The following is a 14,145-nucleotide window of genomic DNA, read 5'->3' on the forward strand; positions in this document are numbered from 1 at the left end:
GCTCTCCCGGCCACCCGGGACCTCTCTCTGTTTCTCCCACCCTACCTCCCCCACCATTTATTTTGAAGATCCAATTCCATTTCCTTCACAAAGTCTGCTTGTATTCCTCTGCAACCAGGTATTATCTTTCCATATTCTAAATCTTCATAGCACCTTGTAATCATTTGTACTTATGATCTACTTTGAGAGACATAAACGATCATTTTTCACCCCTCTAAAAGCCAGGGGGTATTTCTTACTTTATAGTCACTACAAGAGGCTTTCTATAAACATTTGTTAATTCATATCTTGACCCTTTTATGAACTCTGTCATTTGCAAGAGAGCTTCTTCTTTCTGTATTTGTGATATGTGCTTATTTGGCTAACAGTAAAACAAGATAATACTATCTTCTTTTTTTACATATGATTATGGGAAGGCCTGGCAAACATTGTAAGGGATGATCAGGCTTGAATAGCAATACTTGTGAATCCAAAGGAAAGATTTATTTTAGATATGTTAGTGTTGTTATGCTGTCTTAGTTTGCCAGGACTACTATAACAAATACTACACAATGGGGTTGAATTAAATAACAGAAACTTTTTGTCTCATGGTTCTGAAGTCTAGAAGTCCAAAATGAAAGTCTTGACAGGCCAGACTTTCTCCTGGAGTCTGTGGCATGCTGGTGCTGGCTTGTCTCAATTCTTGGGGTTCCTTGGCTTGGGGTGCCTCTGTTGCATGGCTTCTTCTTCTCCTGCTCAGTTGTCTGTGTCTCTGTCTTGATTTTCTCTCCTTATAAGGTCTTCAGCCCTATGGAATTAAGGCTCACTCTGATTCAATTTGACGTCATCTAAATAGGATTGTCAAAGATTCTGTTCACAAATGGGCTCATACTCACAGGAACACAGATTGAGATTTGAACATGTCTTTTATGTAGGACATGATTCAGTCCCCAACATATGCTCAATTTGGTTTATAAATGAAAGTAAAAATAAATGCTTGCTTATAAATTTACTAACAAGTACTTATGCCAATATATCTATTTACCCCATACTGATTTACCCTAAGAATATCTGGAGCGAGTTATCTTTGTGTAACCCTTTCCTGCATTTCTCCAATGGAGCAACTATCTGCATGTTGATCATGTGCTCTTAGGGTGTGGAGGGAGCAGGAGCACTAATATGAGGAGGCAAGATCTTTATTGCAGGTACATACCTAGTTATCCTCTCTTTGAACACTTCATTGCTGCTTCTTTTAGGCACAAGTAAAAAGGTATGAAATCTTCTTGGTGCTTTTAGAAAGGATTAAGATGTCCCATCTCCTGTACAAAGCTTGTTCAAGCCCCATAGTTTGTATTGTCCAAACAGAGTCATTCTTCTGCAATGGGTAATTTAAAAAACAATTTCTATGTTTGGTAGAAGAATTCATAGCATGAATTTTGGGTCCCAAAGAATCATAAGGACCCGAAGGGCGACCGGGCCATGCTAGCCCCAGTCTGTAATCACAAGGGGAAGCCCATGATTTATACATGTGCAAAGTCATTTATATGAATTTGTCCTGCTGTCATCACGATTCCTGTGGTTTCTTTTCTTTCTCCCATAGTTTTGTTCTTTGTGAGACTTCTCTTAAAACAGATTCTAGTTACTCAGATACCTAGTAGAGGGAGAGGGGGCATGGCACTCTTGGGAAAAGAAGCAGTATTCACTCTGTGGTAGCATTATTTCTATACTCTGACTGCATGAGTAATTGAAGAGCTCTTAGCCATGAGGAATTATTTGAATAATGAGGAATTTTTGTAAAACTTTTCATTTTCATAATTTATGGATTCTTTCCCCCATGTGTACAAAAATAAGCATAGACACATCTTAACGGCAAATCACCAAGCCAGTCAGCAAGGGAGATACTGAACAATAAGGTAGACAAAGGTTTCTTAATTGGAGTTATTTTTAAAACAGTTTGTTATTCAATCAATAACATTAGAATCAATTATGTGAAATACTTACATTTTACATGAGACAAAAGTATAGAGATAGTTATTGGGAGAAACTTAAATGAATTTGGCTGTTATATATGTATATATATTCCCCTAAACATATGCTGCAGGTTTATGAAGTCAAAGGTAATGTGGGTCAGAGAATGATAGACTGAAATGAATATTTTTTTCCTAAAAGTGCATTGAATTTTTTTTTTAATTTTATACGGTGATATTAAACCAGAGAGAAAATATTGTATAAAGAAAAGAGGTATTGGACTTGTAGTCATATGGACTTGGGTTCAAATACTACCTTTGCACATTACCTTGGGCAATTGTCAGAACTCTGAGAATTTTAACATGAAATATTGGAGAATTATTGTGAGGAAGTGATACATCTTATATATCTTAAAAATGTAAAGTACAGGCTAATTTTTTTTTCTTACTAAGGATTCTCATGCCGAGCTGTTATCTGATATATTTTATTTTACTAATAACATATGCAGAATTCTTTTGTGTGGAACACATAGACATGAGAGGTAAAAAAAATTCTCTGTTGGGTTGTACATATTGATCATTTATTGGATTATCAGTTTGAAACTTGTGCTATCATTTTATAAAGCTAGAAATTGCATGTAAGTAAAGAAAAAGAAACCTAGAAACGTGGTTTGGCAGAGGAATGAAGATTTAGATGTTATCAAATGTTATCCATTTAGAAGGCCAAGGACTTAACTAGTTTACAGCTACCTGTTGATAATTAGATCCATTCTGCTTTTGATGGAATAATCATTGGCAGGCTATATCAGTTCAGTCCTTTGCGAAGCAGACTCCAAGATGGAATTAGAAGTGAAAGAGATTTACAAAGGGAAATACCCAAGAAAAATAAATAGGAGAGAGAGCTGGAGTAGGCACAAAGAGCCTTCAGACTTCAATGCCAGGCTGACACCTGTAAAAGGAAGGAAGGAGGATTGGGTAGGAAGAATCTCAGACTTCAGTTAAATTCTGATAGAGCTTCAGTCAGGCTGGTGAGGAGTAAAGAACAGAGATCGTCTGTTAGAAGAATTGTCACTGAGCAGGAATAGCCTTGGTTTTATATGCCAACACTGCTCAGTCATTAGCTGGGAATAGTCTTGGAAAACATAAACTTGACTTGAATAGTAGTAGCAGATCCAGAGTCAGGAAACTGTCAGCTAACTACATTTTTTGAACCAGGTTCTTTCTTGAAGGGAGATGGGAGTGGCACATCTCCACGGCTGCCACAAAGGCAACAGTGATGTGATTTAATTTGATAAATGTTTATTGGTTGCAATGTTGTACAAGAACATTGCTAGACACTATTGGGTACTTTAAGAGTTTCTTTATTCATTCGTACATTCATTCAACAGATATTTACTGAGTGGCTACCGTGTCCCGAGCACTCGCTGTTCTGGGTGTAGAATGCACAAGACTCCTATTTATGTCTCATAATTACATTCAGAAACCATTGTTGAAATGTGTATCTCACTTTTTCTGTTCCAAGACCAAGAGATTTGCTGGCTGCTCATTAACATGCTGTAAAATTCTAAAATTAGGATGCCATACACATAAAATGCACTATATTTACCACACTTTCCTTTTTGTGTTCTTGGAAATAAAAGAAAATCTTTGCCCTACTTCAGATTTTCTTTAATGGGTGTAAAATTCAAAGGTGTATTTTTAAAATTTTAAGAATGTGGGAATTAAGTACTGAAAAGCACCCTAACCAGGTGAAAATGGAAACTGTTAATTTTATTTAACGCCATGTAATACTAACTTGATGAGTGCATAATTTAGGTTTCTGCCAAGAGTGCAGGTTCTTTGTATTGTTTGTAAGGAATATATATCCATATATATTCATATATCCATATATATTCATATGCATATATAAGCTATGAAGAATGCCAAATTTGCTGAGAACCTTAATCTCTGATATGATATCTAGGCTAGGCATGTACTAAGGATGGAGGATGAAAAGAAATAAATAGTCATATTAAGGTTTTACTATTTTGATTTTGTTTTAGGGTTCTAAGAGATTCTTGTTTATTGAGTATTTCTTCTCTAAATAGCAATTTCTTCTTTTTTTAAAATTTTTTATTAATTAAAAAAAATTACAAGAAACACAAACATTCCCAACACATACACTCAGCAATTCACAATATCATCACATAGTTGTATATTCATCATCATGATCATTTCCCAGAACATTAGCATCAATTCAGAAAAAGAAATAAAAAGACAACAGAAAAATATAACAAACAGAAAAAAAAAATTTTACAGGCCATACCCCTTACTGATCCCTTTCATTGATCACTAGCATTTCAAACTAAATTCATTTTAAGATTTGTTCCCCCATTATTTATTTTTATTCAATATGTTCCTCTCATCTGTTGACAAGGTAGATAAAAGGAGCATCAGACACAAGGTTTTCACAATCACACAGTAACATTGTGAAAGCTATATCATTATACAATCATCATCAAGAAACATGGCTACTGGAACACAGCTCTACATTTTCAGGCAGTTCCCTCCAGCCTCTCCATTACATCTTGGATAACAAAGTGATATCTACTTAATGCATAAGAATAACCTCCAGGATAACCTCTCGACTCTGTTTGGAATCTCTCAGCCATTGACACTTTGTCTCATTTCCCTCTTCCCCCTTTTGGTCGAGAAGGTTTTCTCAATCCCTTGATTCTGGGTCTCAGCTCATTTTGGAGTTTTTCTCAATCCCTTGATGCTGAATCTCAGCTCATTCTGGGATTTCTGTCCCACACTGCCAGGAAGATCCACACCCCTGGTAGTCATGTCCCATGTAGACAGGGGGAGGGTGGTGAGTCTGCTTGCTGTGTTGGCTGGAGAGAGAGGCCACATCTGAGTAACAAAAGAGGTTCTCTTCGGGGTGACTCTTAGGCTTAATTTTAAGTAGGCTTGACCTATCCCCTGTGGGGTTAAGTTTCATATGAACAAACCCCAAGACTGGGGGCTCAGCCTAAAGCTTTGGTTGTCCACACTGCTTGTGAGAATATCAAGAATTCAACTTGGGAAAGTTGAGTTTCCCCCGTTCTCACCATTCCCCAAAGGGGACTTTGCAGATACTTTTCCACTCACTGATTAGATCACTCTGGGATTCATCAGGGCATCACCTGGACAAACCAACAAAATCTCATTTCCTATACAAAGTTCCATGTACTTAAGGTGTTCAATCAACTATCCACGTAAGTTATATTAGGAGATGCACTAGTCAAAGTATAGATTTGTACCAAATAAACATTTTTTGCTTTAGTCTCACACATTAGTTGAAATTTTAAAATATTAAGTACCATCTATTTTCAGCACACTGCAGTAATGACATTTTTTGTTCTTCCTCATGCAAAAACATTTTTTAAATTTGTACATTTAGTCACTATCATTATACAGTCTAGGCATTCCTAGATTACACCATCTCAATCTTTATCGTCTATCTTTCTTTGTGATTTCATTTATGCCCCAGCCCTTCTCCCTCTATCATTCTCATATGCAGCTTCATTCAGTGTTTTAACATAATTGTATTACAGTTAGGTAATATTGTGCTGTCCATTTCTGAGTTTTTATATTCAGTCCTGTTGCACAATCTGTATCCCTTCAGCTCCAATTACCCAATATCTTACCCTATTTCTATCTCCTGATGGTCTCTGTTACCAAGGAAATATTCCAAGTTTATTCACTAATGTCAGTTCATATCAGTGAGACCATACAGTATTTGTCCTTTTGTTTCTGGCTAATCACACTCAGCATAATGTCCTTAAGGTCCATTCATGTTGTTACATACTTCATAACTTTATTCTGTCTTACAGCTGCATAATATTCCATCTTATGTAAATGTCACAGTTTGTTTAGTTAACTGTCTGTTGATGGACATTTTGGCTGTTTCCATCTCTTGGTAATTGTTAATAATGCTGCTTTAAACATTGGTGTGTAAATGTCCATTTGTGTCCTTGGCCTCGTGTTCTTTGAGTAGAGACAGCATATAGATGGGTCCTGTTTTTTAATCCGTTCTGCCAGACTATGTCTTTTGATTGGAGAGTTTAATCCATTAACATTCAGTGTTATTACTGCATGGGTAGTACTTTCTTCTACTATTTTGCCTTCTGGATTTTATATGTCATATCTAATTTTCCTTCTTTTTATCTTTACTCATAGTCTTCCTTTCTACACTCTTCTCCACACCTCTCTCTTCTGTCTTTATATCTGTCTCTAGTGTTCCCTTTAGTATTTCTTGCAGAGCTGGTCTCTTGGTCACAAATTCTCTCATTGATTTTTTGTCTGAAAATGTTTTAATTTCTGCCTCATTTTTGAGGGACAATTTTGCTGGATATAGAATTCTTGGTTGGCAGTTTTTCTCTTTTAATAATTTAAATATATTATCCCACTGTCTTCTCGCCTCCATTGTTTCTGCTGAGAGATTTGCGCATAGTCTTATTGGGCTTCCCTTGTATGTGATGGATTGCTTTTCTCTTGCTGCTTTCAAGATCCTCTCTTTTTCTTTGACCTCTGACATTCTGATTACTAAATGTCTTGGAGTATGTCTATTTGGATCTGTTCTCTTTGGGGTACGCTGTACTTCTTGGATCTGTAATTTTAAGTCTTTCATACCAGTTGGGAAATTTTCAGTGATAATTTCCTCCATTAGTTTTTCTCCTCCTTTTCCCTTCTCTTCTCCTTCTGGGACACCCACAACATGTATATTCATGCGCTTCATATTGTCTTTCAATTCCCTGAGTCCTTGTTCATATTTTTCCATTTTTTTCCCTATAGTTTCTGTTTCTTGTCAGATTTCAGATGTTCCGTCCTCCAGTTCAGAAATTCTATGTTCTGTCTTTTGAAATCTACCATTGTAGGTTTCCATTGTTTTTTTCATCTCTTCTACTGTGTCTTTCATTCCCATAAGTTCTGTGATTTGTTTTTTCAGACTTTCAGTTTCTTCTTTTTGTTCTTTCCTTGCCTTCTTTATATCCTCCCTCAATTCATTGATTTGGTTTTTGATGAGGTTTTCCATGTCTGTTCGTATATTCTGAATTAATTGTTTCAGCTCCTGTATGTCATTTGAATTGTTGGTTTGTTCCTTTGACTGGGCCATATCTTCAATTTTCCTAGTGTGATTTGTTATTTTTTGCTGGCATCTAGGCATTTAATTACCTTAATTAGTTTATTCTGGAGATTGCTTTCACTTCTTTTATCTAGGGTTTTCTTGCTGAATGAATTTGTTGTCTGTCTGTTCTTTGACATTCCGTTCAGCTTTATCTGGACCTTTAGCTTAAGTTTTGTTTAACAGAGGAGGATTTTTCAGTTCTTGTTTTCTTGTTTCTTGCCCTGCTTGTGTGGTGCCTTCCCCCCCACCCCACATACACACTTAGGAGGGTCTACTTAGATATTATATACCCCAGCCAGATTTTCCCAGACCAAACCGGCCTCCTATCAGAAGGAAAGAGTCACCTGTGTCGGTTTTCCCTAAGGGTGAGACCCAGCAGGTTGAAAGACTTTCCTGTGAAGTCTCTGGACTCTGTTTTTCTTATCCTGCCCAGTATGTGGCGCTTATCTGACTGCAGGTCCCACCAGCATAAGATGATGCGGTACCTTTAACTTTGGCAGACTCTCCCTGCTGGGGGCGTGGTGGAGACAGAGGAGAGGTTGTAGGCTGGTTTTAATGGCTTCAAATTACCAAGCCCTGGTGTCTGAATTCCTTGATGGAGGGATTCCACCTGGGTGGGGCTTCACCCCTCCCCTGGGGAAGGCACAGGCTCCAGATAAGCCCCTAAAAGAGCTCACTTCTGCCTATGCCTGGGGCAGTTGCAGCCTGAAAAGTCCTGCCACTGTATCCAGAGGCAGTCAAGCCTTTGTAGATACACAGCCACAAAAACCTCTGTTTCCTTCTTTTTTTTTCCCCCTTTTTCTGTCAGTCCTGCCCCCTTGGTGCCAGGGCAAAAATGAGCAACCTCAGCTTTGATAAGGTTCACCTAAGCTGGGGGCCTATTTTTGTAGTCAGAATTTGTTAATTAGTTCCACAATTGACGTTTGATTGTGCCCAGTCCCTGATGCTGGTAAAGTCCTTTCCTTTCCCCTCTGGGAAGCGGCCTGTGGGGGAGGGGCGCTGGCCACCGCAGCTTTGGGGACTCACGTTTCTGGGGGGTGCTGCAGCGGGTCCAGCTGGTCCAGACTGGGATATGCTGTGCGTCTGGTCACTGACGTGGCCCCAGGAGCTGTTCTGTACTGTTTCTGGTTATTTAGTAGTTGTTCTGGAGGATGAACTAAAATGCGCACATTGTTAAGCCACCTTCTTGACCCGGAAGTCCAATAGCAATTTCTTCTTAATACTTACTGTAGTTGCTTCTGCATGCATTTTTGTTTTGCATGAGTAGGCAACGGGAAACGAATCTGCATGCATTTTGATAGTATTATTTTCCATCTCTTTTTCATTTGGACTGACGTAGATGCTGTACAGAGCTGTTTGTTTTGTATCAGCAGAGACGCATTTACCCTATAGCCATGGTTGCTGCATGCATCATTAGTACAGCATGTAGTGATTTTAATGTTATTTTTAAGCCTCCCTCACCTCATGCTATTATTTTAATTTAGGACCAGCTGTTCAGCCATATGGAGCAGTTTGTCATTCAACATCTGTATGTTCTTGCAAAATATGAATTTGTGTACTTCATGTTTTCAAATGTGCTGTATTTCTTGTAGAAAAGATAAATCCTTTCATTTTCTTAATGTCGCCATTGACTGACTCCCCCATTTATTTTTCCCTTGGAGAGCTTAAAGTTGGATTGAGATGCTTTTAAAAATCACCATAAAAGAAATATATACCTATATTCTATAAGTTAGCCTCACTTAAGCCCATAGATAAACACAAAAGGGACCTTGATGACCCTGTTTGTGTTTCACAAATGGTTACTCTTCCACCCATTTTCTTTTAGCATCAAAGCATCCAGAAATCCAAAAAAAGTATCACCAATAAAACTGGCGCTAATTTACCTCATCCCAGTCTGATTTCTTGCTTGCCTCCCTTCTACCTTTCTAAAACTCCTCCGTGGGCATTAGGCTAAAGGTGCACATTTCTATCCCGTTTTTAGCAAATTAGTCTATACTCCATGGCCACAATTAGATGAACCCACACATCTGCCCAGAGGTTGTTTTACTGGAGGTGTGTCTGTGTCTGAGGAGGGGCAATTGGGTTCTTTTCCAGGTTGTTGCTATTGGGGAATGGACAGAACAAATTCATTCCAGAGCTCTGTTGGGTGGTGGTTGAGAGCATAGGCCTGGATGCTTAAGTTTCCCTTTACCAGCTGGTAATCTTAGTTGGTCTGTGCCTTAGGAGTCTCATCTATAAAATGAAATACAAAATGTTTTCAAAGCCAAGGGTTTTTCATAGCCATTAAGTAGCAAAGCCCGGTCTACCTGAATGCAGTTGATGACAGTGGCCTGATGGGAAGTTATGTGTTGTTTTTGTCTGTTTCTTCGTTTGAATATTCCCATATTTTCCTTTAAAAATATTAAGTGTATGATTATGTAATCTACCCTCAATGCTTCCAGAAATGGACTCAGACTTTTAGCATCTACTTCCTATTTTTATTTTAAGGATTAAATGAGTTATATATAACAGTGCTTGGCGCATAATAAGCCTTCGATTAGGTTTACCTTGCCTGTGTAGATTCTACTTTGTTGCAATGGCAAATCTCACTAACACAGGTACCTATTAAATGCTAAGCCTTTTTTTTTTTTTAAACCTTGGGGACATGGCCATAAACAAGATAGGCATAATCCCTACCTTCATGTAGATAACAGCCCTATTAGTTAGTCAGGGAATTAAAACAAAGTGCTATGATTGTTAATAATAGGGGAAAAATGGACATCAAAGGATCATATAGTAGTCTACTAGCAGGTAGGGTCACCCTGAAGAAGTGATGTTTGAGATAACACATAGACATTTACCAGGTGAGCAGATGGGGAAGACTGTTCCAGCAGAGAACGAAGTTTATGTGAAGACCCCGAGGAGAGACGAAGAATTGAGTTCTTGTTCTTTAGGCTTGTTTCCCCTTAAGCCTTACTAGATTTTATTGTAAAAATGTAGGTCCCATCTCAGCAAGCATAGGGGCTATAAACTTCATTTTGCTTTCTCTTTTCAATAGCACCTAATGCAGCCCAATAAACTTCTCTTCATTGAATAAGTGAGTTTTAGGGTTGGTAGGGGCCCTGGAAATGAGATTGGTTACCAATCTGTCAATTCCTTCACCTCCCACAATCATTCCCATCCTGCCTTTTTCCTTGCAAGCTCTGAATGAATAAACTGTGAGGGAAGAATTCCAACTGTTCATTTTACACTTAAAAAAAAAAAAAAAACTGACCTGGGATATTTAACTCCTGGATGCATATTCGACAGCTAACTAGTGAGAGAGACAGAGGCTGGACCCTCTTGTCTCCTGGCCCACAGCCTGTGCTTCTTTCAGGGTGACCCAATATAGACATTGGGTTCTTTAATGTGTAATTTATTTATTCTTGCATGTCCCAGAGAAATGGGCCTGTCTCATGATTCGTGATAATCAGATTTTCATTTGCAAAACTGAATACCACAGTCTTTATTTCTGTGGAATCTGGGCAGGGGCTTATAAATGGCATTCTGCAAACTCCTACAAGTAGTAAGTACATCAATAAATATTAATGATATATTAATATAATGGTATACATTCTTTGTCCTTGGGCAAAGATAATGATACATGAAAATAGAGCTAGTATATTACTCCATCTTTTAGTTGTTTTTTTCACACTGTACTTTTGAAAAAGTTTTGTAAAAAAATGATTACAGCAGAGATTTCATTCACTCTTTCTATATGTATTTTTTGAGTATTTATTCTGTGCAAAGCATTGTTCTAGGTTCTTTGAATTTGAGGGCATTAAGTAATTCAGGCAATGTCCTTTACCTTATAGTGATTATATTTTAGTGAAAGGAGAAATTTTTTTTTTAAAGTAGATAAGAAGATAATGCAGATTTTGAAAAGACAGTATATAAACAGTGATATGATAGAGATTAGTGTAGGTAATGGGGAAGAAGTGCAGTGGTGTCTTTAAAATGATCATTAGGGACCACCCATCTGAAGAATAATAATAGAGCTCAACCTGATGGGAGAGGAACCAAGTAACAAGAACAGGTGAGGTGATGGAGAGGGGATGAAATTCCATACAGAAGGAGGTGCAAGCAAAAGTGTTCTGAGACAGGAAAGTGTTTGGTACGGGCATAAGGAAATGAAAAGTGTCTGGAATGGTTGGTTTGTTTAAGCAAGGTAGAGAGTGGTTTAAGATGAGACTGGAACAGTGATAAATGGAAGTCCTTGTTGACCATGGAAGGAATGTTGGATTCTATTTGAAATGCAATGGGACCAGTAGAAGGGCTGTAAATAGGAGAATGATATTTTGAGGTATACATTTTTAAAGGCCACTATGATCACCTTGCAAAGAATGGTTAGTAGTGATCAAGAATAGAAGCAGGTGTGCTTGCTTCGGCGGCACATATACTAAAATTGGAACGATACAGAGAAGATTAGCATGGCCCCTGCGCAAGGATGACACGCAAATTCGTGAAGCGTTCCATATTTAAAAAAAAAAAAAAGAATAGAAGCAGGCGATTCCAGGAAGACGGCCTAATAGACTAACTTTTAGAGAAGGGACAGGAGAGCGACTGAGGTGTCGATTCAGGAGTGTGGCTGACTTGAAGGAACAGCCATCTGCACCACATGCGGCAGCCCTGGCGCAGAGGCACAGAACTGCAGAGCCTGTGGGAGTGCACAGATTGGAGGCTGGGACTAGGAAGTAAGCCAGGCTGCATTCCTTGGGTGCACTACCCTCATCAGCACAGCCCCATGACCAGTGACTCAACCCACACTCCGTGCACCTGAACCCTGTTACCCGCTCCCATTCCCCATGCTCCAGGCACCCCCTCCCCACCAGCCCCCAGTGCACGTACCTGCCCCACACCCCTACCCCAAGTGCAGCCCAACCCACCTCTCCTGTCCTGGGCACTACCTCCCCCTCCCTGTTCCCTGCAGGCTGTTGCAGTGCGTAAAGGATGTGGGCACCAACCTCCATACCTAGGCTACCCCTGCCCCACTCTCACCCTCCCCCACCCCCCGTCCATAATGTTGCACAGCCTCACTCCACCCAGTGTGGGCTCTGTGTATCTGTTTATGGCACTCCTAGGCCAACGCATGCACACGGGTCCCCAATCAGGTTACTCAGCTCTGGGAACTGCACTTTACAGCAGTCCTAGAACTGTGCATGCACACAACTATCAGCCTCTCTTCCCAGCTCTGAAAAAGTGCTGACCTGCACAGCTGGGTCACATCTGCCCTCAGTCCATGAAGGCATAATGCTGACCTGCTGCCACAGCTCTACACATGCACACAAAGGGCCCCATGCTTTAGGCCAGTGCATACCAGAGTTACACCCCCAGACCTGTGCACATGCACAGCTACATCCTCCCTGGTCACTGGGCGCCCATGTTCACAAGCATCAACATAACATCCCCAACCTGCGCCTGTACCTTCCCTGAAACAAATTGCTCCACTGAGTATGCACCCTGTGCCCTGCTCCCTGCTGTACAGCCATCCTACAAACACAAGGCCTTAGACTGCTGAAAGAAATCAACTCCCAAAGTAAATCAATCAAGATATTTACATGTCGTGAAGACAGCAGAAGACCACCAAGCATATCACAATGCAGACAGATATAGCCCTGCCTAATGACCAAATTAAAACACCAGAGGAGACACAGACTCTGGAACAACTAGTCAAAGATGTTCATATACCTCTACTTAATAAAATAAGTGAGCTAGCAAATGACATAAAGGAGATCAAGAAGACAATAGAAGAGCCCAAAGAGGAATTTGAAAGAACAAATAGAAAAATAGCATATATCACAGAGATTAAAGACTCTGTTGACCAAATAAAAAGCATACTAGAGGCACACAACACCAGATTTGAAGAGACAGAAGAAAGGATAAATGATATAGAGAGCAGGATAATTGACTTCAAAGACTCCAAACAGCAAATGGCAAAAAAGATGGGGAAAAAAAAAGTGCACAAATATAAGAATCATTGGTGTCCCAGAAGGAGAAGAGAGGAGTAAAGGGGTAGGAAGAGTAGTTGAGGATTTAATGGGGAAAAACTTCCCAACTCTCATAAAGGACATAAATATACAAGTCAAAAAATCCCAAAGAACTCCAAACAGGCTAAATACAAATAGGCCTTCCCCAAGGCACATACTAATCAGTCTGTCAAATGTTAAAGAGAAGCAGAAAATCCTAAAAGTGGCAAGAGAAAAATCATCTACTACATACAAGGGAAATCAAATAAGATTGAGTTCAGATACTCATCTAGAACCCTGGAGGTAAGAAGGCAGTGGTATGATATATTCAAGAAAGAGAAAGATAGTGGTATGATATAGTCCAGAAAAAGAAAGACTTCCAGCCAAGAATTCTGTACCCAGTCAAATTGTCCATCAGAATTGAGGGAGAGATTAAAACTTTCACAGGCAAAGAAGTCCTGAAAGAATTTGTCAACAAGAGACTGGCCCTACAAGAAATACTAAAAGGAGTTCTGCTGGCCAAAAAGAAAAGACAGGAGAGGGAGGTCTGGAGGAGGGCATAGAATTGAAAGGTACCATTAAGGGAAAATTAAAGGATAGAAAGAGAAAGAGGGAAAAGAATATATAGAGCTGACAAATAAAATAAAAGAGATAAGATGGTGGGATCAAGAAATGCATTTTCAGTGATAACTTTGAATGTTAATGGACAAAACTTACCAATTAAAAGACACAGATTGGCAGAATGGATTAAGAAACATAATCTAGCTATATGCTGCTTACAAGAGACTCATCTTAACACAAGTATACAAATAGATTGAAAGTGAATCTTTCAATTTTTTAAATGTAAGGATATTATAAAAGACAAAGAAGGACACTATATACTAATTAAAGGGTCAATTCACCAAGAAGATATAACAATCATAAATGTTTATGCTCCCAATCAAGGAGCTCCAAAGTGCATGAGACAAACATTGGAAATTGAAGGGAATGATAGATGTTTCAACAATAATAGTAGGATACTTTAATACACCACTCTCCTCTATAGATAGAATAACCAGACAGAAGA

General features: G+C 39.0%; 1 protein-coding gene and 1 non-coding gene across 14 annotated transcripts in view; both read left to right on the top strand.

Annotated features, from left to right (window-relative positions):
- The window catches only part of TTLL7 (tubulin tyrosine ligase like 7), a 212,516-nt gene that overhangs the window by 118,235 nt on the left and 80,136 nt on the right, over positions 1-14,145 (top strand). The window lies entirely within an intron of this gene.
- On the top strand, positions 11,489-11,595 carry LOC143651159 (U6 spliceosomal RNA). The gene has a single exon (XR_013159891.1). It is a non-coding gene; the product is annotated as a U6 spliceosomal RNA (small nuclear RNA).

Source organism: Tamandua tetradactyla, chromosome 11, assembly GCF_023851605.1.
Source record: "Tamandua tetradactyla isolate mTamTet1 chromosome 11, mTamTet1.pri, whole genome shotgun sequence".
In the NCBI taxonomy this organism is placed as follows: Eukaryota; Metazoa; Chordata; class Mammalia; order Pilosa; family Myrmecophagidae; genus Tamandua; species Tamandua tetradactyla.